At 40.3% G+C, this 26,053-nt stretch overlaps 1 protein-coding gene across 7 annotated transcripts in view; it reads right to left on the bottom strand.

Annotated features, from left to right (window-relative positions):
• INPP4B (inositol polyphosphate-4-phosphatase type II B) overlaps positions 1 to 26,053 on the bottom strand; it is a 373,198-nt gene that overhangs the window by 299,820 nt on the left and 47,325 nt on the right. Inside the window, exon 1 of one of the 7 annotated variants that reach the window (XM_017820371.1) lies at positions 10,452 to 10,568. The exons of the other annotated variants lie outside the window; for them this stretch is intronic. The gene's annotated coding sequence lies outside the window, so the exon portion shown is untranslated. Of the gene's footprint in view, positions 1 to 10,451; positions 10,569 to 26,053 lie in introns of those variants that run through there. 7 annotated transcript variants of the gene reach the window in all.

Raw genomic sequence — 26,053 nt, 5'->3', positions numbered from 1 at the left:
AATAGAACAAGCTCAAAGATAACCATGCATGAAGAAAGAGGAAAATCCAGTATCCCTGACAAGCAGACAAGGTAGCTGTAGTATGTCAGAGACTTTACAATTTTTCTTCACCAATGAAGACTTGTCATTAAGTTCCAAAAAACAGCTATATGCATCTTTCAGTTAAAAAAAAAAAAAAAGAAAACCAAAAACCAGACTGCTTAACAGTATGTAAGGATAGAATTTACTGTAATCCAAGGAGGCAGTCGGCTCATCATTTCCTCGTATACACAGAAGTTCTCTAAACACAAACAGGAACAGAGCAAACTTTGAGGTAAGATGGAAAGTAGCCAAGTACACAAAGACTTAACTTCATTGTTAAAGATTCAGGAAAGCTGCAACAGTGAGACTGTTTATGGCATGCTCCTTCGTTTCCCATCTGGTAGGCAAATTTCCATTAGCCCTGATGTTTTTATGACTCCCCAGAGGTTCCCTGCTCTGCAGACACAAGCTCTCCTCCAATTTCTCATTGCCATTCAGCAGAGGCACATCTTACCTTGTCTCTTCAAGGATTCAAGTCCAACCCTCAGCCCAGTCAGGGTTTTCAAGATGAAACCTCCACTTCCTACCAAGATACCAGCACTTCTGTGTCTCTCTTGCCATCCTGTCCCTTCTATGAATTTCCAGAATCAACACGAGGGGCTAATTGACTTAAGTTAAAAATGAAATTTCAAAAATTAAGTTTATTTTTCTTTTTTTAGAAAACAAAACCCAAAAGCCAAGATCTTACAGAGTGCTTCCTTGAGCTTCAGCAAGATTACAGCACTGCAAATGGGGTCAGAATCTGCTCCATCACTTAGGGGAGGTGAGAGATGTGTGACTTTGCTGACTATACAACAAAGGCTCTTTTGAATTATTCACCACAGCACAACTAACAAATCATCTGGATGTAAAACTGCAACACTGCTCCAAATACAGAAATTAAAAACCAGGGTCATAACTGACAGCCTGGTATTGTTTTTTAAAATAGCTTAGAAATATATCTGCTGCTATGTTTTTAGTATTCCTGCACATCATAACTCAATTTTCATAAGAGTATTTCTACCTTGGCCTTCAAACTTTAGTGTGAGACATTGCTCTTTCAGAGCACAAAAACAAATTCTCAAAGCCGTCAGCTTTGAGAACTTATGAAGCATCTGACAAGAAGACAAATTCCCCACAGACATGGGCTAGACCTTCATCAGTATTTTATTTAAAATAGGCAAAAGATTTTATGTTTCATGGTGTTTTGGCCTTTTTTTTCCCCCCATCTGGAACAGCTCATGAGGACAAAGCTAGTCCTTCTTTTTGTAAAAGAAAGGGGGAAAAAAAAAAAAAAAAAGAGAAAACATTAAGAGAGAGAGTCGTAGCAACAAACCTCAGATCTCTGCTTCAGGCAAAATGTCGAAGCATGTAATTCTATTGTAACATACCAAAATTGATTGTCAAGGTAATTTCAGCACACTGAAAATGAGTAATCATAATTTTCCTTTTGAAAAAGAGTACAGTTTTTCTATATTCCCTTCTTGATATAAATCTTAATAAATATTCATAGATAACTCTAGGACACCTCATTAACAAGCTGTTCAACAAGTAGAGCAAGTGCTGAATTAGGTGCTTTAAATAATTATTATAAATGTATCTTCTCATAGAAACACAGAAACAATTGTAGCACGTTCCTTAGTGGAACATGAGATTCTTTTAAATATGATAACCAACAAGTGGTACCACCTGGAAGAAGGCTCCAAGGTTTGGCTGTACTAGAGAAACAAGTGGACAACTCCAGATGGGTTAGCTTCCATCTGTCCCCACTGCTCAGGTAAGGACTGGTTCCCAAACCCCTGGAAGCCCTGCTTATTTTGCTTCATGTGGGACTCCTCACCGTGCTTCCCAGATCAGCATCAGTAATTCCTCCAGCTTGCACTCATGGCCACATAACAGACAAGCAAGTTCTATCTGTAACTGGCAACTGGACCACCTGTGGCAACAGAAACAGAGGAATTTTCTCCTCACACGCAAAAAAGTAAAATAAATGAAGTTTTTACCTTCCTTGTAACATCATACTACAAGAGCAGTAAGCTCAGAGGGTTATTTTGGTAGTCTAATGTATCTGTGGCAGCATTATTCTACAATCTTTGATCACACAACATGCCAACAGGCACGATACCCTCAGTAGCATCCCAAACACTGAGACAGCAATGAGACCCATTCTCAGGAGCAAAGTTCTAGAGGCCAAGCTGGTGGCTCTCAAACAACAGGTGAGTGCCAGCCCAGAAAAAAAATATCAGGAAACAGGGTGACCAACCTCCAGGTTGAGGGGAGGAAAAATAAGAAAAACAAAAAAAAAGGAATTAGGACCAATACCATAATCATGGTTGGAGGTGAGAGCATTGGACATCAGATCAGACAGTTTATTTCTGACATACTTTTTATACAGGTCTAAAATAAGCTGCCATTTATTCTTGTTTCAGTGTTTCTATTCCTTTCACCCTGTGACTCAGTCACTGACTTTTCACATCATGCTTTTGTCAGGGATCTGCTCTGTCAGGTTCCCAACATCTCCAGACCTGTCATCAGCTGCGAAGTGCAGGACAGCTCCTATTAACGTGAATATGGACATCCACAACTTTTTTTGGTACTGAACTGGTGTTTCACATGCTTTTACTTTTGTGCAAGGTTACCACAGCTTACCATTCAATTAAGAATACTAATCAAAACAAACAAACAAAACAAAATAGCTGTGAATGCTGGACGAAAAAGATCCAAACTGAGACACTGTATCTCAATTTACACCTGGAGTTCAAGTGACAGCTAAAATTCTGACCTGCCGAGGAGGATTCACGCAAGGTTTCCTTTGCTGAAAGTTATGAATGATAAAAGTTGAAGCTGAATTTTCCAAAGACTACATAAACATAAAGGGACACTTACTGTGTCCCTCCAGAACCCGTACATACATGTGGGATGTCTCTAAGCATAGATTTACTGGAATATCTACATTTCTGCTGATAAATCTTTCACATTATCTCCAAAATACTGATGTTACAGATATCTGTGTGAACATTTAGTTCCATAGTAAGTATTATAGTAGGAACAAAAAGAAAGGAGAGGGAAGCGGTGTTTCCTCACTAAACACTCCTACTGTTTCACAGTACTTTTCAATCCTCTTCTTGAAAGAAGTGATTAGTACAAGTTGTGATTTTATAAGATATTTTTTCTTCAAACATATTCAGCATGTCCTGACTTACATCTTAAGTATGTAGTCTTCTTAATTTACCACCAGATTAATTACTGATCAGTTTTAGTGCAAGGCACTATGTATATTTACATGTATATTTTGGCAGCCTGAATTAATTCAATAATCCCAGCATGTGGATAGCTTTGCCTTTTCCAGTACGCAGTTCCAAAGAAGCCATTGTGACCAGGCTTTTCATTTTTGTCAGAGAAAGAAAATCCAATTTATAAAAACCTAAAGCTTTCACAGTGTTACATCAAACTGCTTTCCCATTTCACTTGCAGATATATAACAAAGCAGTCCAACAACTATGCACACAACCTTTACAGGCTGGGTCCTCTAATCCCTCTTGCTTTTATGCTTTGGTAAGGAAACCTATCTCTAAGGCTATCACATCTTGATGGGAAAGAAAGTGATTTGAAAGTTTCTTGTAAATGTTATTTTCACCACCTCGATCAGAATTTCTGTATCATCAGGCATTGCTAAAGGAAAACTTTGAAAGGATTCCAGGCTTTACTAACAAAGGATGTACTTTGCTAACAAACAGCTGTCCCAACTCCCACTGTCACTTAAGATCCCTTGCAATGCTTGAACAACACTCAGATGCATTTGAGCTTTTTACGTCTCACACATCATGCCATTTTTAGGAAGACTGATACCACAGGAACTGGTTTATATATACACACATATTCTGTAAGGGAGAGACAAACTCCAACAGCACATGCAGTTTGACATCAGATTATGTGCGATTTCATTAATTTTACTTTAAAACCCATACATGCATACCAGATCATCCTAGGTGAATGACAAATGGCTGTAATATAGCTCTAAAATATTAAAATGAAGTCTCACTCATCGTTGTTTTATCAGTTGACAACTTTTGTCCAACAGTTTAAAAATATACATCTCAAATAACATTTCCAGCAATGCATGTGGTTTTCCTAACCAGTAACTAACACAGCCCACCTAACCACACTAAAACTGTAGACTCATTTTTCAGTGTAACAGCTATCTTACAGTAACTGCTCAAACATATTCTCTTACTCAAACAAGGTAAATTCAAGACAAATTTAGACCATGAAAAATAAGCGACCTCATATTTAACAGGAGTATATGCAGTAAAAACACACTTATCTATGAAATGAGTCATAAATGTGGCAGCTTCTACTAGGTTTGTAAAGAATTCCAAATGTTTTCAGGCTTCCTCATATTTTACACTGCCATCTAGTGTAGGCTGTATTCACACTTTCCAAGCTTCTAACTATCAGCACCTGAGGTATCCAAACTCCTCAAAAAATCCACAAAAATAGTAACCATCATTTTTGTTTATAATCACTTGGAAACTATTTTCCTAGAAGGAAAAGTCTACACCAGCCAGATGAAACAAAATAGCAAAATTTAAAGGTATCTGACACCGACAGCAGGAAAGAAAAAAAAAAAAAAAAAAAGAAAAATCCTAGAGATATAACAATTATGAATTGTTGCTCTGTGGCTAAACAACCACCAAATGTGATTCATTGGGAAAAATGTTTAATGTAGATCCACTGAGTGAAAATCAATGCAAGTTAAGCAGCTGTGCCTTTATAGAAACTACAGATCAAATTAAACGGTATTTCTCAATAGCAGGTCTAAACTGAAAATACTTATTTCAATTTTTTTTTTTTTTTAACCAGGTGTTTCTTCACCATTCACATCCTCTGTCTTTATTACAAAGTTCAATCACTGGATCACGGCCTGATGAGCCTGGGCGCACTGCTCCTGTGGAAACAGCTCTGGGCAGGATTGCAGGGAAGTTTGCTTTCCAATCAACTTTCCACACAGAGGCAACATTCCTGAATTATCACTTCCAGCTAACACAGAGAGGCTATGCCACATGGCCAGTCTTCAAAAGACACACAGATTGTGTGCCATGACAGACAGTAACACAGAAATTCCAGATAGAGTGTAGCTCTGAGGCTGCCTTTTGAAGTGGGGGAAAAAAAAAAATACCCAACCCACACACTTACTTGGCTAAAGCAAAAAGGCACTTCTTGAACACTCCAACTTCTAGATTATTAATTTGAAAAATTAAGGATCTTCTCATCAATTGAAAGAGTATTTTTAAAACTATAAAAATAGCAGACTGACGTTACTGTGAATGTCAAATGCAGTATCTCCTGCTCTGTGTACCAAACTCTGTTCTCATCTACAGAGTTAAATGGAATAACCCAATAAAGGCGTTTATTCCAAAATTCTGCCCCTGTAGCAGAGAAAGTTATTTCATCTTCTAAAACTCAGTTCTGCTGATACCTGTTTTCTTTAGCCATTTACACAAACACAAGGCAAACAGAACCTGTTACTGCTGGAATAGAAACACCATATGACACCAGGGAGTTGATGGATCCTGCTTAATGCTCTGTTTGCACAGCCACAAATACACAAGATACCAAGCCACATTTAATACCTAGATTTAAGACCCATTTTCATGGGTTTGAGCCATTTTTGTAACAGAAATATGCACCCTAAGTTCAGTGCATGTTACTAGTATTGCTACAATATGACAAGTTCACACTCCATAACTAAACAAACAATATAAAAGCCTGATGGTACATGAAAAACTGTCAAAATATAATAAAGGCTTGCTTCCTGCAAGACTTGCTTCCTCTTAATTGTCCATTACATATCCACCTCTTACAGTTCCAATAAAAAAAGTGTCTTTCTAGTGCCTCATATTGAGATTTCACTCTGCCAAATTAGTGTTTTTGCAGCAAGAAACTCCTATTGACAAGTGTACAGCTAACAGAATTAAAGAAATTGATATAAATTAAAGTGTTTTAGTTATGTATATATGTTAATTTTAAGAAAAATGCTCCCTAGACTGACTTAGCAAAGACTGACTGTACTTGGGATAAATGTTCACTGAGGTCACAGTGTAGGGCAGATCATAGAAATGGGATATACAACAGAACAAAAAACATCCGTCAGTATAGCACAGATGAATTTGATTTTTAATGCCATGACACCCAGTAACAGAACACAAACTCAGCCTGCCAAAGTGACCTCAATAAATAGCATCATATTTAATAACTTTGCCACTATACTATGTCAAGTAAGCACCTTTAGCTTGTGCTGTCCTATACATTTTCATTAAATAGAGCATTCTTCAACATTAAAAACAATCTAAGGGAATCTATGGGGCAAATTCACTCACAAATAGGAAGAAGCTTAGTTTGCCAGGCTGAGGCAAAAAGCCTATTAGCATCCAAACCCATGGAAAGCAATATTAAACTTCCTGTGCAGATACAGAGCTGAAACTACTGTAAACAGAGAACTGTCTTATCCAGTCTCTTCTGGATTCAGAAGGGTGGGATCTATAACACTGGAGAAGCAGAAATAACTCTACATATTTTAGAAGTCCCACTAAAGATACTGACATCAAACAACTCAAACCCCATTGCTGAAACACGGAAGCAAACTCTATCATTGTCAACTTGAAAAACCTACCAAATAAGTGAATACAATTTGTTCTATTCACTCCCTCTTAAGACAAATTAATAATCATACCATGTACAGCATAAGATGCCCATTTCACTTTTCAGTATGTTATCTCAGTATATCTTGCCAAAAAGGTACACAAGACTTGGAAGACAGACAACATATCCTGTCTCCTAACAGCAATTTTCACAGTAGAATGGATTATATAAATCTGATTTGCTATTTGAGATTCTGCCTATGTTTTATTAATTTATGATGACAGAAGGAATGGGGGAAAAATCTTCTTCCCCCAAATGACTTGCTACTGACCTGGACAAATCAACTGAATCTACCTTTGCAGACTATGGGGAAAATGCACTAAAGAATTCTCCATCACTAACTTACACATTTTTCCTCTCCTTACTATTCAGCTGCCAAGAAGTAAGCACAGCCTTCCAAAGAGTAGGAAACTGAAATTCACAACCTCAACTCCCTTTTAGAATTCTCAGTGTGCATTTTGTATGAAGACAAGCAAGTCTTCTTAATTAAAATGCTCTATCACCGTGAAGACATCTGTGAGCTGAAGTCCAACTCCAACCTTGTGCAATCCAGCCAGCCCTTCAAGGTTTGCCTCAGGTTTTCTGTAACAGATCAACTATCCAGGAGAGGAAAACCTGAGAAGCCAACTGATCAGATCCGTATCTGGCAGAGTTAAGGAAGAATTAGGCATTCCCTTAAAAAAAAAAAAAAAAAAATCTTAAAGACTGCAAGAGCAAAATCGACTGTGACTGCTGCCAAACAAAGAGATGGATAATCCAGGACAAATTTGCAGTGAGATTGCCAGGTTTGTAGGTGATATCAGGAAGTGTGGGGAGGGCTCCTAAACCCAAGGCAAGTAGTAGATAAGACCTAAGGCTTGGTGAGGCCAGAACTGCCAACTCAGCCCAAGTAACATTTCAGCCTTCCCTCCGCCTCACATTTTGACACACAAAGTGAGATTTACAAGTTAATTTAAAAAGCCAAGGAAAAATATTTCATAGAATTTGATTTATACCAGCCCAGATTACTTTGGAAGAAGGAATTCTTTCTCAAAAGTGTAATAAATAACATTCACCATTCATCAACAATAACAATAAAATATTAGTGTAATACAAGATATTTAATAAGCCAAACAAAAATAGCCCTTCCTAAAAATTTACATCAGTCAGAGCATTTGGCATACAGGAAAGATTATGAAAATATAAATTAGGAAGAGAAACATAGCCCAAGTGTTTAAGAATGCTATTTCAAGTTATCATAAATTTTTAAGAAACATTGCTGTTGGGAGTAATTGTCCACCTTTCAGTTTGTCTCTGTTAGCAAACCATTTTACTTTCTCTTGTAACTTTGTTACATAAGCCCAAAAAGTATTGTTTTCCTATTTCTCTGCACAAGTCATACGCTAAAAATACATATCCATAACAAGCTAAATAATTCAGCAGACCTATCAATCCCACTAGTTTGCCTCAAAATTCACAGTGAATTTTAGGCCTAGGCCTATTGAAACAATTACTTCACCTGCAGACTAACTCCCAGCCTGCACTCATTACTGTCAGCCAGCAGCACTGACCTCTGCAGGCTGACTTCGATGCTCCAGGCAGATCTTCTACTGGTGTGGTTTTCACTGTTTTGTTTTGGTTTTTTTTTTCTTACAGTACAGTAGACTTCTAGGTACTAAACACAGTATTAATCTTGCATTTTTGATTCACAAAAGCTTCGCCTGATGTTCTGAAATCTTCTGGACAGATAGAAGACAAGGAGACCACAGATCTGTAGAAGGCACCTGGATACACCTGCTCAAACTGATATATCTTAGCCTGAGGAACACAGATTTGTTTGATCAAAAAGAACTAAGGCAGCCTCACAGATACGTCTCTCCGGAGAAAGAGAAACCAGCCCAAAAGAGAAATCAGCAGTACTTGCAAGGTTTGAGGAACCCATGGAGAACTGGAACTCAAAACTCAGTTAGTCCAAGAAAGCCAGTAAAAGATTTATTCTAAAGGAAGGTTTAATCTTATCATGAGCACTGTGGAAACTGTCAGAAAGCAGAGGGGGGAAAAAGCAAAAATAGGGCTCTGAAGTAGTAACACTGCCACATGCTCTCACTAATGCCATCAGGGCTGTAAAAATCTCACAGGACTAATTGATGTTCATATTAATCTTGTTACTTGTATCTTAATTTCACCAGAATTATCAAAATGTGTGAAGTAAACAGCATTCAGCCCTGCATGGATAGATACAGTAATGAGGGCTTACATACACAAACTCCATCCAATATACAGGTTCGCAGAACAAAAAAACCCTAAGATACTGCAGGGTTTTAAAGCTAGCTCAAATTTAATCAAGTAAAATAAAAACAACACTAAAAAAAAATCAAGTGACTAGAAAAGCACCTTTTTAAAGACTGCTATAACACTTCCAAATACTTATTTGAATATAAGAAGTTTTGTTAGTAACCAGTTATTTACATGAACTCTTGCTTTGATACAGACGGAGAGACATTCCCCCCCATCATTCTTGCTATGTAGACATCATTTAAATATAGAGAGTGCTTGTAAGCCAGTGAAGACCAAAAAATCTTTCTCGTCTTTGAGATTCAGAGCCAGATTTAAATGGCATATGTATGGCCTGATTTTAGTATATCTATTTTAACACATCATTAATGGGTAAATAAACAAGTATATTTCTTCTGGCAAGGAAGAGAGATGGAAACAAAATTATGCATCAGATGAAAACACAGCTCCACAAAGACTTCATCCTGTTAGTTCTATTTCAGATAAGCCAATGGGTTAGTTTTGGGGACCAAGCAAGACGGGAGTCCCAGGCTCTGCCATCCATGCTTCAAAATCTCTGTGTCATTTCGGGAAAAAGAAAACAGAGCCTACCGGATCACAGGTCAGAAATCAAACATCATTTCCCATACCCCCTTTTCTGGTTGATACAATTTCAAGTTACAACTCTGCTCAACTTAATTATCTGTAATACCTTTCTTGTGGTTTCCATTACATCTCAGCAGACTCTGCTCTTTGCAAGATGGGGATGGGGATCCTATAGCTCAATTACTCCACCGAATTAACCCTTTAGCGTCACCCGCCTCCTCGCCCAAGTACCCCCAACTTCCGAAGGTGACAGAAAACCTTTTCAGGCAAGGTTCTCGAGACCCCCTAAAGCCCCTTCGGAGGGGCCACGGCCGGAGCGGCACAGCGGGGGCCGGCACCGCAGCCAAGGCGACACCCGGGCTCCCTGGCGGGCAACGCCGCCGCCGTCGGGAGAAAGTAGGGGAGAACCCCAGCGGGTCCTGGCTGGAAGTTGCCCCGGCAGCTCGGGCCTTCCGCACCCGCGGTGATCCCCGGAGAGGGCGGCGGCGGGCCGGGCAGGGGTCCCCGGGGCGGCGGGGCCACCTTCCTTCCCTCAGCCCCGGCGCTGAGGCGGCGGGAGAGCGGCGGCCGCCCCCGGTGCGCTCTCGGCCGGATTCCCCGCTCGCCGGGCTCCCGGCGAACGCGCCCCCCTTCCCGCTGCCAGGGCTGCGCGCCCGGCGGGCTGTAACCTTAAGAAACTTGATAAGGGAATAAAAAGGGAGGGACTTTGGCGGAACCGATTCGCGGCTTCTAATCTCTCCTGACGCGCCGGAGCCAGCGGGCAAAACAAGGAAACAAAAGCCCCTCGCCCCGCGGAACGAGCCCCCCGCGCCCCGCCCGGGCGGCGTTACCTATCCGGCGGCGGGGCGGCCGGCGCGGCACTTTCCCCCGGTGCGTGCGGGAGGCGCTGGGCGGCTGGCGAGCTGCTATTTATAGTCCGGAGCCTCCAGCAGCGCGACGGACGGCGAGAGGAAATGAAGGGCTGCGCGCCCGGGCAGCCGGAGCGGAGCCCAGCCCGCTCCCTGCCCCTGCCGCCGGGAGGGCGAGGTGCGGCTGGCGCTGGCCGCGGGCGCTCCTGCCCCCGGTGCCACCACCCCCGGGAGTCTCCTCCCAATGTCACCGCAGCCCGGCGGCGGCCCCGGAGCCCGCGGCGGCGAAGGGGAGCCGCCTCCGCCTCCCCGGCAGCCCTGCGGCCAGCAGGCAGCGCGGCGCGGCGCGGCTCGGCTCAGCCGCGCAGAGGTGACCCGCTACTGCTGCTGCTGGAGGAGGCGAGACCGACACTGGGGTGTGGGAGGGAGAAGCCGCCGCTTGCCATTCACCTTCTGCCGCCCAGAGGGAGCCCGGCCTCCGCGGCCGCCTCTGCCGGGGGCTGGGAGGCGGTGGCGGGAGCCCGCCCGGCCCGAGGGGACGGTCGAACCGGGAGGGCGTCGCTGCAGGGGAACGAGCCTCGGATCGGCACCTCCCGGAGCACTGTGGCTCAGGGGAGCGCGGCATGACCCGGGGAAGTGTTAGTCACTTCCCTCTCACGGAGATGGAAGCGGGGGCTCCCCAGCAGGCAAGCGAGAGGCTCCTCGGAGCCGCCGGGCCGGCTGCCTGCCGGCTGCTAAAGTTTGGGGCGCGGGCGATGAGGGATGCCCCGTCCTGTCAGGGAGAAAGGTGGGAGGGCTTCACCTCCAACAAAGTGCTAACGGCATCCATACACTCGGCCTTCGACCCACGGCATTCTGAAAATTGGTTTTGTGTATAAGGCAACAGAGGAATTAAGACAAGTAATTTCTCAAGTGTCTTACTCACTTGATAACAATCATCATATTATCCAATTTTTTTTTAATTTCTCTTGTAGTTAGATAAGCTCTGGTATTTCAAACTTCAGTCAATCCTTTTGAGACTGCCTGTGCATTATTGCAGGACACCGTCTGGGATTTGAGCAGTGTTAACTCACTCCTACACCATCATTCTCCAAGCAACTCAAGTTAATACAGATTAGATAGCTGCCTTACCCTATTCAATAGCATTTGTTACAGGGTTGGATTTACTGTTTCCTGTGTTGTAATAGCTGCAGTCATCTACAAGGTACAAAGCCTAACAATGATCTGGCAGAGCAAGACTGATTCAGCTTCAAGACCTTGATGTCAAAACAGAGGTATAGGCATACAAAGCTGAAAGCAGAGACACAAAGATGGGAGCTAACCATATACATACATTATAAGCTATGCAAAATTGAAAGGAAAACTCTAAGAAGGCACAATACAGATATTTGACCTTGTTCAAACACTTAAAGTAATACACAAAAACCTAGCTTGATGGAACTACCCATTTACGTAAAGCTACTGGTGCATAAATGTTTGCAGAGTCAGGCTCATATTGAATGAACCATCGTAATGAAGTGAAACTGCCTTTTCAATTCAGAGATTAGTCCTTTGAGTATCTCTCATGAACAATACTTTGCTTCTCACAATAGGAATTTCTTCACAGTCTTCCTTCTTGTTCGATTTTTAATGCTCCATAGTGTAACACATAGCAGAAAAGATCCTGCCAGCACAGGAATTAGTACCAGCAGATTCAGAGGGCCACCAATGACAATCCAGCTGGTGAACAGGGAACTTGGAAAACTTGGCTACGTGTATTTCAATTGTATAGGCTGCTTCTTTCTCTGTGCTCCCTTAAGAACTGAATACTCTTGAGGTTTAGCCTGTGGTGACTTTTCAAATGAAAGCAATCCCAAGCTCTTAGATGTGTTCAGAACTGAGGACAAAGCCTATAAAAGTGACAGCCTGTTAAATTTGCAAAGAATTGCTATGAGAGCCCCTGCTTACTTATTTCAGTAATGAAACCTTAAATATGTATAGCACTGAACATACGAGAGCAGTTATCAAAAATACAGTCTTGAAGAACATTTTTTCTTGGGCAGGACTGTTGTACAGCCACTCACACTGCAGACCACAGGAAGGAAAAAGGCTGATTTTTAGATTAGTCTTACATGAAAATTCAAGATGTTACTGGAAGATGCCTGTTCAAAAACCTGCCCTATGTCAACATGGAAAAAATATAGAAGATAATCAGAGTTTTATCCCCCTCTGAAATGTTTCAAATTTGATATATATTCTAAAACTCTCCTTTGTCATGCAGTCAAAATTTTCAGAGCTTGAAATTACACTTAAGCATAAAAAATGTCACCTAATGTTCAAAAATACCAAGCTCAAAATGATTTCAAATGTATTTCAATGCTCCCTACCTCTGAAAAATCACATTTCCTTAAGTGCTTAGATGTGGATTTAGGGTGTCTAACTGGATCCACTCAGGCTTGAAAATTTTAGCCTACCTATACCTGTGCTTCGTAATAAATGTATCAGAAAGCTTCAGACAAGCTATAAAAGCATTCTCAAAAAAGCAGTGCAGACTTGAGCCATTAGAAGACGCGACACCAGCCTGACAAAGTACTTGACTATATAATTCGCCTCATTCTGGTATATGGAAAGTAGCGTCTGAAGCCCAGACTTTAACAGACATCTGCAGTAGCAGAAGAAAAATTAATATGAAGCCCCTGCTGTGGTGGGTTTTTTTGCTATTAATATCTTCCTGCTATTTCCCACCATCTTCCAAATCAATGTGCTTATTGCTCCGAAATCTTCCTTTCTGCTATCTCCCCAAGTCCTACGTATAACATCCTATATTCCACCTTATAAATATTAAGTCTTTATCAGGAGTCTCTTACTTAGTGAAAAAGGTGAGGCTGAGAAGGTGAGGGAGAAAGCAAACAAGAAATTAGACTGTGATAGACTAAAGACTTCCTAAGGGGACAATGCATAGAGCTATTGGAGAATACCCCGCTCTGCTAGCCAGATCCAATCTGGCTAGCAAGCTTTACTATTTCCAAGGCCAAGGTTTGGGATCAATGAGAACAATAAGTCATTGAAGAACTTCAGGATGAGAAAAAGAAGTAGAATTTAATAGCCTGTCAGTTGCTAGAGTAGAGCCTCTCTGCTGGAAAAGCTCTAGCAAGCAATCAGGGTCTCCCAGTGCACAGAGGGAAATAACAAGGTTGATTGGAATTTACTAAGCTTTCAAGGAAAAGCAAAGGTCTAAGCAAGAAGAAATGCAAATATTTGTTGTTGTAGGCCTTTGCTTGGAGTACATTTTGATGGATAGAAAGGGTTTGTTTTCAAGAAGCTCTTTTTGTGTTATCTTCGATGTGCATTCTCTGTAACAGTTTACCAAGGGAAAGGAGTCCATGTACACCAAATGCAACTGTCATGCTGACCTTGTGAGGAAGCAGGGCTGTGTCAGGCAGAGAAGTTAAATTTAGGCTCAGAATCAAAGAGGGACTGAAGAGGATCTAAACTATTCTGTATTCCTGAGCAATGAAACGTCTTTGAAGGCACAGCTAGGGTAAAAATCCAAGGCTGCTCGTTCTCCAGACGGTTAAGTATGAATGACTGCATAGCATTGCTTCTTCATACTAACCACAACTCAGCAAAGACTGTTGAATTTATACCTGCTTTTTAAAAGCAAAGAAGTAGGGAATCAAAAATTAAATCCTAATGAATGGATAAACCATTCCCCCATCAGTGGCTGATCACTTCCACCCCTTAAAGTCATGGTGGAACCAACAAACCTGCCTGAAACCAAAGGATGCTTCTGACACTGAACAAAAACCTAAAGCACCAAATGAAAATCAGCAAAAAACACATCCTAGCAGGACTGAACTTGACTGGTACAGCTTCCTGCATAACAGTGTCACTGTAGATTACTGCACAAAATTGAAATCTGTGAACTATGTCAGGCTCTTTACAAACAGAATCAGTGACCGTGAACTACAGTGTGGCTCTCGGTGCCTCACACCTTGTTACTTACATTGATGACCAGCGTGTGCAAAAAGCTACCCTGCTGATCTAAATATTGCCATTTATACCAAATATACATATTACAGTGCAGCTATAGAATGACTGCAGGAGAAGCAAGAAGATGGTGAACTAGGTTGTGCAGGGTGACTGCAAATCGTGTGTTACTCAACAAATCCAAGTCGTGACTTTGTGGGTTGTTCTGCGTGGGCAATAGATTGTAACAGTGGCTCCAGTGAGGCCTGTGCAGGCCACTGCCAACATAAAACAACTTGCAGGATGAACACCCCCAGAGGAAGAGCTGGATAACAAATGTAGTGGAGGTGAAACTGAAATTGAGACAAATACCACACTACCAAGTACGGAAGAAAGCAATGTCAAAGGAAAACACTTCCTCAGTTATCTGGAATGATCACAGGCTTTTCATCAAAAGACTTTGAGGAAAACCAATACAGAACCACTGGAGAAAGCAACTGCAGAGACAGTATCACACTGTGCACCAAATGAGAGATGGGGGTAGTGCAAATAATAAAAAAACCCAAACCAAAATGAAGTCTTAGGCTGGGCAGATTGCACTGCCTCCTGAAAGGCAGATAGATTTGCTTCCTTTACACCTTGGCAATATTTATTGTGTTTGTTGTACAAGTAGGGAATGATTGTAACAAAGTAACCCTAGTGTTTTCCCATGCATTGGATATATCATGGAAATGTTTATCATCAATGCCAATCTGAACAGTAACTTCACTTCTTGCTCCACTGTCAGGAAAAAGTCAGTCATACAAATCCCAGACAGAGCACTATTGCACTATTATTGTTCTCTTTTTCAATAGTATTTTCTCGCAGTTTCGATATTTGTTGCTGTGCGAAGTTTTGTATAAAACCAAGGAACAAGAAGCAGAGCTCCAGAGGACAGCAAATGATTTTATCACTAATATGACCTTGGAAATATCATATTGTACAACACAAAATGCTGAACAGCATAAGCCTCCTCTGTTGCTCAAAACATTTTAATGGAGAGACTTCACCATAATAGCCTCTATGTGAGGTACAATCTCTTAAAACTTGTGTAACTACTATATCATATGTTCTGGCATACTTCAACAATAATGCAGTTGTGTGCCCAGGCCAAATCTGGATCTGGTTTGCCAGGGAAGACAATCATATGCAGATCTTGCATTAAATAATGTGAGGTGGCAGCTTAAAAAAAAAAAAAAAAAAGAGAGAGGGCTTTAATTTCATTTTCTGCTCACTTTGCAGCAGTACAAATGATTGTACAGCATGCAAAGCTTAAGAGAGTAAAGGTAAATGGGTAAATTATTGGACCAGTTCCATTAGTACAAATTCTGTACACTTCAGGGTCTTTTAGTGACCTATGAACGTGGCAAAAGTCATAGTTTTTATTAGGTCTACTTGTACTGCATGCCATCTTTCAGGCCAAACGCCCCGTTACTTGATGTTGGACACTTAACCTCTGCCAAAAAATCACACTGCTCTATTTTATCTCACAAGGCAAAAACACTTCAATATCTTTCGGCAATACTTGTTTGGGACAGAAGGTGAAAGGCCAAACCAGCAGTTAGTTTACTGTCTAAAACAATAAAGTCATCAGACAAGCTGAAATGGAAGCAATACGTGGTTCCCTACTTGCTGACAAGATTCACCATTGCTTTTTTCACATCCCCTATGTAGACTGAATTTCAAGGAAGGTTTGTACACTGTCAGAACAGACCTGTTTTAAAGCATTGTGTTGATGTCCACCACAAAACAAAACAAAACACAAAACCAAAAACAAAACAAAAAACCAAAACAAACCAACAAAAAAACAACCAAACAAAAAACAACCAAACAAAACCCCAACAAAAACAAACAAACAAAAAACACCAAGAAACCAAACCAAAGCCTGTCAAGAAAATTCCTTAAAAAAACCATCAAAACCCAAAACTCAATCCCATTCTTGTAGCTTTAAGAGCAGTTTCATGTCACTTTTTATTCCCCCAAAAACACCCCCATAAATTACAGTTCAGACTTCCAGTTTTGTTTTCGGAAGTTAGAACTATAACTGTTACCTACCTACAGAGAAGAATTTTATTGATCTTCTCCCTTTAAAACTCTGCCAAAAACTCAAGAGGATCTGGCTTTGTCCTTAATTTAATCCCACATTCCCTTTGCCTCAGCATTCAGAGGCAAAACTGTCCTCTGGGATAGCAATGCCTACAAAAAGAATGTCCCTGCCAATGGCCAGCTGTTCCCAATTCACTCATTTTTCAAAGGGATGAATTGGCAGAAAGCAGCCAAGTTCACACTTGCATTGCCCTCCACTGGTGTATGATATTTATATCATATTATATTGAAGACAATTTTTCTCAAACCATGATAGCTCTTTTGTTTTTTTAATTTGGATGGTGAAAATTAAAAGATTTGATGCAATAGAAAATGAAGCCCTTAGAGCTTTCCAGTGCTTTTGGTGGAGCAGTTCACAGAGTAATTCACACCCTCCTTTGAAATAGATTTTGGCTTCATTTGTGGCAGCTGGTTGAAGATGAGCAACATCTAAAAAACTGAAAATTCACAAATGCCTGCTAGATTTAAGTAGCAAGAGGATAGGATACCTTGTCATTGGTAGCTTGACAAAATGGTTATGTGAACTCCATTCTCCTTTAATATATATTTCCTTTTACAGTTGCATACATATATCCTCTAACGTATACCCTGCAAATTCATAGCAAGAGGTACCCAAGAAGATACCACACTTGTCTGAGGAAATGTATAAACACTAAAGAAAATAATTTAAGCTGAAGCTTTACCAGATATTCTCTTCCATATAAAAGTAGGTTTTTGGAGTTTAAGAAGGACATTCAGAAATGATGTGTGAATGCAAATAGAAAAATAATCTTTAGAAGTTGCATTTTCTTCTGTTTACAGGCCCCTCTTGCACTGGAAGGGGTTTCAGGTCTGACAGGTGCAGCTGATAACTGAGGGACTGCTTTGTGCAAGTCCATTGCTCTGTTGAGCAGCAGATTTCTGAAGCATTTTTTGCCTTTAACTTGGACCCAGACAATTTTTCCAGGGCAGGTGTGTGTAAACAAAGCCTGGAATATTAAATTTCACAGCTCCTAGGTGGATTCCTGACATGGATGCTAACAAAAACCTTAGAGCTGAGGGCAAACCTGGTGCCCTGCGCCATGACACTCCAAAACTGTCACATCCCTGTAGAGTAACCACTGGGGAACTCCTTCGGAGATACTAACACAAAGCTTGCAGCACACGTTTTTCTCTCACCATATGTCATCCATGCATCCAAGGGAATGTCACTGACAACAAAAATAGATTAACCATATCACATAAGGACTGGCAAAATCAAGGACTCATAAGACAGAGCCAGTGCTCAAGTCAGTAAGCAAGCAGGTTTGAATAACTAAATGTTGCAGGTATTGTTTGCACCTCATGGGAGACAACTGAGAAAGGGGCTGGCTCACAGCTCCCTGTGAATACCAGAAGCAGCAGAATCAGGGACCTCCTGTCTGCCTGCCACAGAGGTAAGATACCACCATTCAGCTAATTAGCAACATCTCATCTCTTGAAGGGGAAAACTCCTCTCGCTCTTGCTGTGCTTCTGCTGAGCTCCCGCTGTCACACTTTTCCTCTAATTTAAGAAAGAAAACTACAGTTCTGACACCCCTTATTTGAAAACTGCTAGCACCAGTTCTAATCAGACAAAACTTTAAATCACAGCTGCCTTGGTTTCAGAAAAGTTTTACTTGTGGGATAACTTTCTATCACCTTTTTGTATTGACTTATTCATGTACCTGTAATGTACCCAAGCCCTATCTTGGACAATGGTTCTCCTTCTGTTTCCTACACGTTGGCAGACCACATGCAGACTCTGACCCTGATCGTTTTATACTGGTCACAGCAGGACTCTAAAAAGGATATATTTTACTACACAGATGAGCAATCACTTTCAAACCCCTCTGCAGTATTTTTCTACCCAGTGTGCTTCAATTCACAATTTGATGCCATTCAAAAATAGCAGTCTCTTGTCTATGTATGGTACTGCAACCCGTTTTAGGGTAAATTCTTAATCTGAAATCATTGCCACTTAATGGTGCATTCTTTTCCCCACACTGCCATTTCAAACAGTAATACAAAGAATATTTTGGAGAGCATAGTATATGCCTAGCTGATTATGTCCCACACTTCTTGTCTCCTGATCTTTGACATATTCTGGATTTTGACTCTGTCTGTCCTGTAGAAACTTGTGTGTAACATGAATCAACTAGCTAAGGGCTAATGACGTTCATTGCTTAAAGTGGGGTGTATGTTCTGCTGGCTGAGGTCTGTTTTTTCCACTGTGTCTGGAAAGATCATCTGCCTTGCACTGTAAAGTAAATGAAACAAATGGAAATAATGACTACGTGGTGATTGATGGTGAGGACAGTGGAGTTTAGTTCCAGCTTTGTCACTGACCTTTTACATAATTTTGAGAGTTTCACTTAATTTGTATGGATCTGACCCACTTGTAAAATAGCTATAACTGGCCTTTCAACATTTGTGTGTCATTCAGGGTACAAAACAGAATTTTGCCCTGTGTGTCTTATTTTATGCAAGGAAAAATAATTAAGTCTGGCTAAGCACCAGGTGAAACCTTCCTTTGTGTACCACTGTGCAGTAGATTGCCTCAAAGAGCTTGGGAGAAAGTAGAATCATATGACATTGTTGGCCTAAAAAGGGTCAAAAAGCTTAAGAAGGAGCCATATTTAACTTGAGTCTCTCTCAGGCTACTGCCTGTGTCTCCATGTCTAGGACAGACTGGCCTGTAATTGAGCAGTTAGGACAAGTTAAAATCCTCACCCAAAGACTCTACACAAGAGCAAAGTATTATCTACACAAGAGCAAAATATTATTAATGTTAAGAGGAATATATTTCAGATAATTTAAGTCATATGTCAGGTCATATGAGAATTTGACCCTATTTTTATCAGGAATTAATCTCACCATTTCTCTGGTTAGCAGAAGATTGGTTTCAAGAACTATCTCCTGCTCCTTATCTAGGTCATCTTGATACATGCAAATATTCCACTGAATTCGATGGAGTTACTCTCATGTAGCTTTAGAACCTCTTTCTGCAGCTCAACAGTAAGAATATTTAGCTCCATGCTTTATTTATTTGTCTGCAAACATTCTGATATCTTGCTGCTATCATGAAAAATAAAGGATTGTGTGTCCTGGAGCAGAACCACATACAGAGGATAGCTATAGCGATGTAGCACATCTAGTTAGAGAGAAACATTTGCTCTTGATCTTTCTCAAAAGAAAAATATATTTGGTAGGTACATAACAGCAACTCTGGAGTGTGTTAATTTGCTTGGTTGACTGCCTACAGATAAATGTCTTCAAACACTCTTTCAGCTGTTTCAGGGTAAATTAACCTATGTGACTGCAACTATTTTTGTGAAGACTACTTAATAAAAGGTAATTTCCACAGTTAAAGTATAAATCCATTACAATATAGTGTTTGCATTTATGATTTTTTGGGGGGAGAGGGGTCTCTTTTACTAGTTAACTAACATTAGTTGCTAAGTAGATGTTAACTTTGGGGTCATAAAAAACATTTTAGCAAGTGTAGATGGTGTTAATAACTCTGTAACCACTTCCTCACTGTTATTTTTAGGGACAATGTGAGGTCAAGTGGTTTGCACATATATTACTTTTAAGTCAAGCAGGCAAAGAAATAAAAACAGCTTTTTACAGAAGTATTAAGTCATCTACATTTTATGCATTGTGTCAGAGTCTGTTTATTTTTCTTGTGACAAATTCAGGGAAATTCTGTTGGATCCAGCTAAACTGTTCTGAAGCTGCAGCATCTGACTAAGGACAGGATTCACCCACTCTGCAAGAGATGTGCTTGTAGCTGCCTGCCAACCAATCACAGGTGGGATTTACCATGCACCTTTCACACTTCTTGTGAAAACCATACTGCAGAACCTCAGGAAATGTGAACCAAGTAGCCAAACTCTGCGGTGTGGGCTGGGGAGCGAGTGAGAGATGAGCTGAGAAGGAAGTCTGGGGGTGGACAGCAAGTCAGAGGCAAATGCTGCGGCCGCACTCCATCGCTTCTTCACCCTCAGGCCAGTGTGACGACAAGTGTTGTGGCCACCTCTCTACTCAGAGCTCTTAAAGGGTTTGATGGTGGTAGGGTGTCGGGGACAAGGGAGGAGAAAAGCCTGTGCTGTACATGCTTCGTGGAGAGACTTTAGTCCTTTCACCCCAGAGGGTGGTTGGGCAGTGGAACAGGCTCCCCAGGGAAGTGGTCACAGTACCAAGCCTGATGGAGTTCAAGAGTTGTTTGGACAATGCTCTAAGGTACATCGTGGAATTCTTGGGGTGTCCTGTGCGGGGCCAGGAGTTGGACTTGATGATCCTGATGAGTCCCTTCCAACTCAGCATATTCTGTGATTCTGTGATTCAAATCAACCTTAAAACATTTCATGGGGAACCAAGGGTGAGACTGGAGGAAGGGAAGCAAATATTGGTTTCCACAGGGTTATTGTCCAGCAGCCTTTGCTAAGGGAATCTGGGGGATAGTTCCTTCTGCTAAGGGAAGATTTTCCTGTTCTCGTAGAAATGTTGTATTCCTACTGCAATGTAAATTGGGGCAAATACTGATTTTCTTTAGGATTTCCCTAAAATCTCATTGCAGAATACACGTTTTACTTTTCCTGCATTTTATATCCTAATAGTGATGTGCCAGAGGAGGTTGCTTGCAATGTACTTTAAATGAAGAAAGAAAGCAGATGGAGAAGAAACACTGGCAAAGAAAAAACCCTGTAGGAACTATGGAATTCTGAGTTTGTTTATTACATTTTTTTGGGACAAATTCTCCTTTAGGTGGAAATAATCCTCTCAGAGGAGAAGTTTTTTCCAAACATTTACCGTGTGTAAGAAATAATGGATGTAGATTAAACGTTCTTGAGTCAGAGCTGGTTCACCTCTGCCATCGTCAGAGGACATGCAGCACGAGCTTCAACTTGCCTGCAAGTGACAGGGGGAACATGTGTCTCTTGTGGCTTGAAGAACAAAATTAACCTGCATTTGAAACTGGCTAGAGAAGAAACTGGATAACCTTTGTTATCACAGCACTTCTTCTAAGGCAGCCATTCGTTTTCCTCTCCTTAATGAGGGCAGAGGTTAAAACATGGAGAATGAACAAGCTTTTCACAATTAAAGGTGAGAATAGGATGACAGTGTACAAGGGAAAAGCCTGTGATATTGCTACTAGTAATGAGTCTCCAAGAGCTTGAGTCTATAAACTGCTTTCACTGGCTCTTTACTTTCTGAATGCCACCGCTCTTGATTTTTACCTATGGAAATGGATTTCTTTTCATACTCATTTTCATATTAAATCCTAGAAAGTAAGGAGCCCTGAAGTGCAAAACAACAGATTTCGTGATGGAAGGCAGAAGTATGTCAGGGCTTCTTGCCACTCACTGTTCAGATGTTTCCTTTTCTTGTGCGGTTAAGCTTTTATTTGTGTAACTGCCATTAAGATAATCATACAAAATTTGGAAAAGTGATATGACTGCAGAGACAATCCAGGCAAAATCTGAGCAAGGACTGAGAAGCACAATGCGATCTGATGCTCTTCAAGGTGTTGCAGTCCTTCATTTAGCCTTGACATTTATTACCTCAGCAGCTATTGGCAATAGCAGCTTTGCTTTCTGGCCAGATGCATTCTGGTGCATGATATTTTCCTTGTGACAAAACTTGATATAAACAAGGGAGATGGAAGATTAAAACAATGACCACGGTTGCTTCCTCAGACTACAGGCTGATAGTTACTGTGCTGTTGCAGTTTGTATAAAACGTAATAGGATGCTTTAAATCTCAGAGTACAATTTCTGTGAATATGTTTGTTGGAAAAAAGAACAGAAAAAGCTATCACAATGTGAAATACTATCAAAATGGGGGAGAGTTGATTTAGACACCAAGTTTATGCATTTCAGTACAGATGTAATCTACTCTGACCAGCACTGAGGCATTTATTCCCCTTACTTTAGGATTTCTAGAAGAAATGGTTTACAGAAGAGTAGTAAACCAGTCTGCTGCTTGGAAATGGTACTCAGATAAATCCACATGCCACTACAGTGCTGTTAAGAAAGGTGATAGTGTTATAATAAAAAGGTTAAAATGTCAGGAAATATGTCAAAATATTCCTTTAAAATCAAACAGGTAGTTGCTGATTGGATACATAGAATCGAGAATATTTCTCACCTGGCATTTGTTTCATTTTCCAGTTTGTGAGATCAGGTAGCATACATATGAAAAGTATTTATTGCATTCTCTGGTGGACTACATACAGATAAACAAATCTCTATGTATCCATTTCAATAAAAAAAGAACATTCCTCATGTTCCTTTATTTACTGATCAAGCACCTGAAGTTCCTTTATTTACTGATCAAGCAAAGCTACTAAAGGCAAAAGAAAAGCAAACCATCCCCAGGCAAAATAACAGCCTGAAATCTCTGACATGCAGTGTTAAAGCAAGACTAGCTTGTAAGGAAAGACAATTTTTTTTTTTTAATGAGGATGGTATTCTTAGGAAAGAAGCACTTGGTGACTGGGCTGAAATGCATATTTTAACTCTATTTGTAGATGCTCAGAAGTACTGGCAGGGCTTTAAAATACCCATAACTGAGCAGAAATGCTACCATTGATGATGGCCCAATTTTGGCCCATATAAAATGATGGCATAATGGTTGTAGGAAATACCTATGATTCCTTTCAAAAATTTGAAATAACAAGAAAATCTGCCTTGGTTTCCCTGCATCACTGTGGAATGTGGGTTTACCATAATGCTCAGCCTGAGCATATTTATTGCTTCACGCTCAAGCATAAAAATTTATAATTTTAAGATGAAATGCAACGATTATATATGCCACTTCATTGGTCCCTACTTTCTCCTCATTGGATTTTCAAAGAAAATCCAAAAAGAAGCTCAGAGAGATACCGACTGAGAGAGAAAGCAACTGATCTTCTGTTCCCCATGAGGGAGGAACACAGCAGCTTGTTCAGCTTCAGTGTGAGCTGTAATGTAGTGCAGGGTGTCCCTCCCTTCCATACGCTTTCCCAGCCAGTCGTTGCCATAAACAACATTGTAATATTGTCATGTTGCAAGCAGGCTAATCATGTCTCACATTTGGATGATAGCATAAACAGCATAATGTCTGTTATTGCCACAATAACAGTTTCAGCACAGGAGCCAAGACAAGGAAGAATAGGAGCTGAAGAAAATAAGGCTGTTATACAGAGATCATTCTAGTTAACAGATGAAGCTCCAGCTCCAAGAAGCTGCTTTTCCCTTTGCAACAACCTAATCAAGCCTTCACTGCCTCTTGTTGAGGTGTGTTTCTGCAGCACCTTTTTTTTTGGGTCTGCTCTAAATCAATGATTTAACTGATTTATCTGGCTGTTAGGTATGACTGTCATTTATTGGAATAGTGAAGAGATATGGGAGCAGACAGAACAATCGAAAAGAGGCAAGGTGAGAGGAAGTGTGTAAGAAATAAAGCATTTTATGGAAAAGGTCCATGGAATAATAAACTATTAAAAACTCCCCCGTGGTATTATTTTTATACATACAATACAGTTTAATAGAGAATTGTAGTGTGTATTACAAGTTAAAGTCAGATAGAAATAACATGAATTTTAGTGGGAATAAATGTTTTGTTAGAGCAAATTCTAGGACTTTCTATTTTATTTCTTTAGAAATGAAGGTATTCTTCAGTAACTAAGAAATAAAACTGAAAAAATATACAGCCAACCATCTTGAATTATGTACTTCTTAAAGGTGATAAGCAGATCATTTTGGGCTATTATTATCACTTTAACAGTGTAAACTTTTTAATGCATTTTTTATTTGAGATACCTTTACATATTATGAATATAAAAAACCCCAGACATATAACTACATGCAGTTTTGTAGTCAAGAAGAAATGCAAGTCAATGAATGAACCTTCCTCTAGTTTGGCAAAATAGAAGCTTATTCATTTTTCCCTGTGTTGACACAAAACACTGGATTTCAAGAATAGAAAACAGTTAATTTTACCACTACCTCACTGATCATAATTTGAAGATGCAACCATACATAAATATATTTTTGTCTCTTTAGCATAAAAACTAGAGGAATAATTTTTCTCTCTCAACTCTGTACTTTCCTTTTCCCATTCAAATAAACAAAGTAAGTTTGCTATGAAGTGTTCCTTTTATTTCAGCTCTTTTTACTTGCTCTTCAGCTAAACACGAACTGGTGTGTTGTAGCTTGACCATGCCTCATCTAAACCATGTAGATGACTACAAACAGTCCAGTTTGTTCAGCCTGGTATTTTGTTCCTGATGGATGGCTCTGCAACCCAGTGCTAGATGGGTAGGTGCAAGTGGATCCAGAGTCTTAGTGATGTGTGAATAAAAAAACCCAATCAAGATCAAAATACCTTCCACATAGTTAACATAAAAAGTGATGTGTTGAGTTAAATTACACGAAGGAATAAATGGCAAATGCCTGCTTATCGCTATAAGAGGGGCCTTCATGAATAATCCAGCATGCCTGCAAATGAAAATGAAAGTGCCCATGTCTTATATCTTAGAATTACTTCCCCCATAGTCTCTTCAGGCTAAAAGCTTTGCCTATTGTTGCACACCAGGCGAGGATGAAGAGCAGCTAATGCAAGGCTCAATTTCTATGTTGACAGTCTACTGCAGTTAGAGGTGAGTTCTTGTTATTTGCTTTTGCACAAGCCCACAAAAGTGGTACTGCCCACTTATTTCACAGGCAAAAATATATTTTATATTTCTTAGCTAATGCATAACTTTTAACAACACATATTTAAAAGTTAAAACCAGCCAAAAATCTGTAAAAAATCTGTAACTCTACCAGTTACCTCTATGACACTGGCCTGGTGGAGTCGTTAAAAGGGGAGGCCTGGCTTAAAATTCAAAATTCAGCTGATACATGTAGCATCCCATTAGTTTTAAAGTTTGCATCAGGAAGGGTGAGGTCAAGTCCAGAGCTGGTGGGAAATAATCAGCTCCTTTTATAGAAAAAATATACTGACAGGAATAACCCTGCCAAATTACAGAAGGGAAAGCAGAGTGGCAATGGGAACAGACTATAGGTCAGTCAGTTTGTTAGGGCTTCTAGAATTTGTATCTTACCCAAGAGACATTTTAGTTACAGACTAATGAACTGGAAGAGATATTTGAAGAAAAAGGGTATCCTAGTTGATATAGTTCACAAAGCATTACTTAAGCCTCATGAGTCTGATGGACAACAAATTATTGTTGAAACAGCTCAAATCTAAAGAACATTTTTCTGTGTCATTTGTTTCAACTTGTTCTTCTTTGTCACCTAAAATCAAATAAGTAGCTCTGCAGCATGCATTTATGGGCCGCATCAGTGACAAGTTTACTCTCCTACTGTCTCCCTTGTACTTCTTTCCTGTCTGAAATCAAATGGGCAGGGACTACCTCTCTCAAACAATGGCAGATTTAAGCTGGAATAGCCTGCTGTTCATTACTCTAAGACCATTTCACGTTGCTCTGGCAGTGTACAAGA

Source organism: Lepidothrix coronata, unplaced genomic scaffold (assembly GCF_001604755.1).
Source record: "Lepidothrix coronata isolate B3197 unplaced genomic scaffold, Lepidothrix_coronata-1.0 Scaffold82, whole genome shotgun sequence".
NCBI lineage: Eukaryota > Metazoa > Chordata > Aves > Passeriformes > Pipridae > Lepidothrix > Lepidothrix coronata.
Note: the sequence above shows the minus strand (reverse complement) of the source record. Positions and strands in the feature narration are given on the sequence as shown.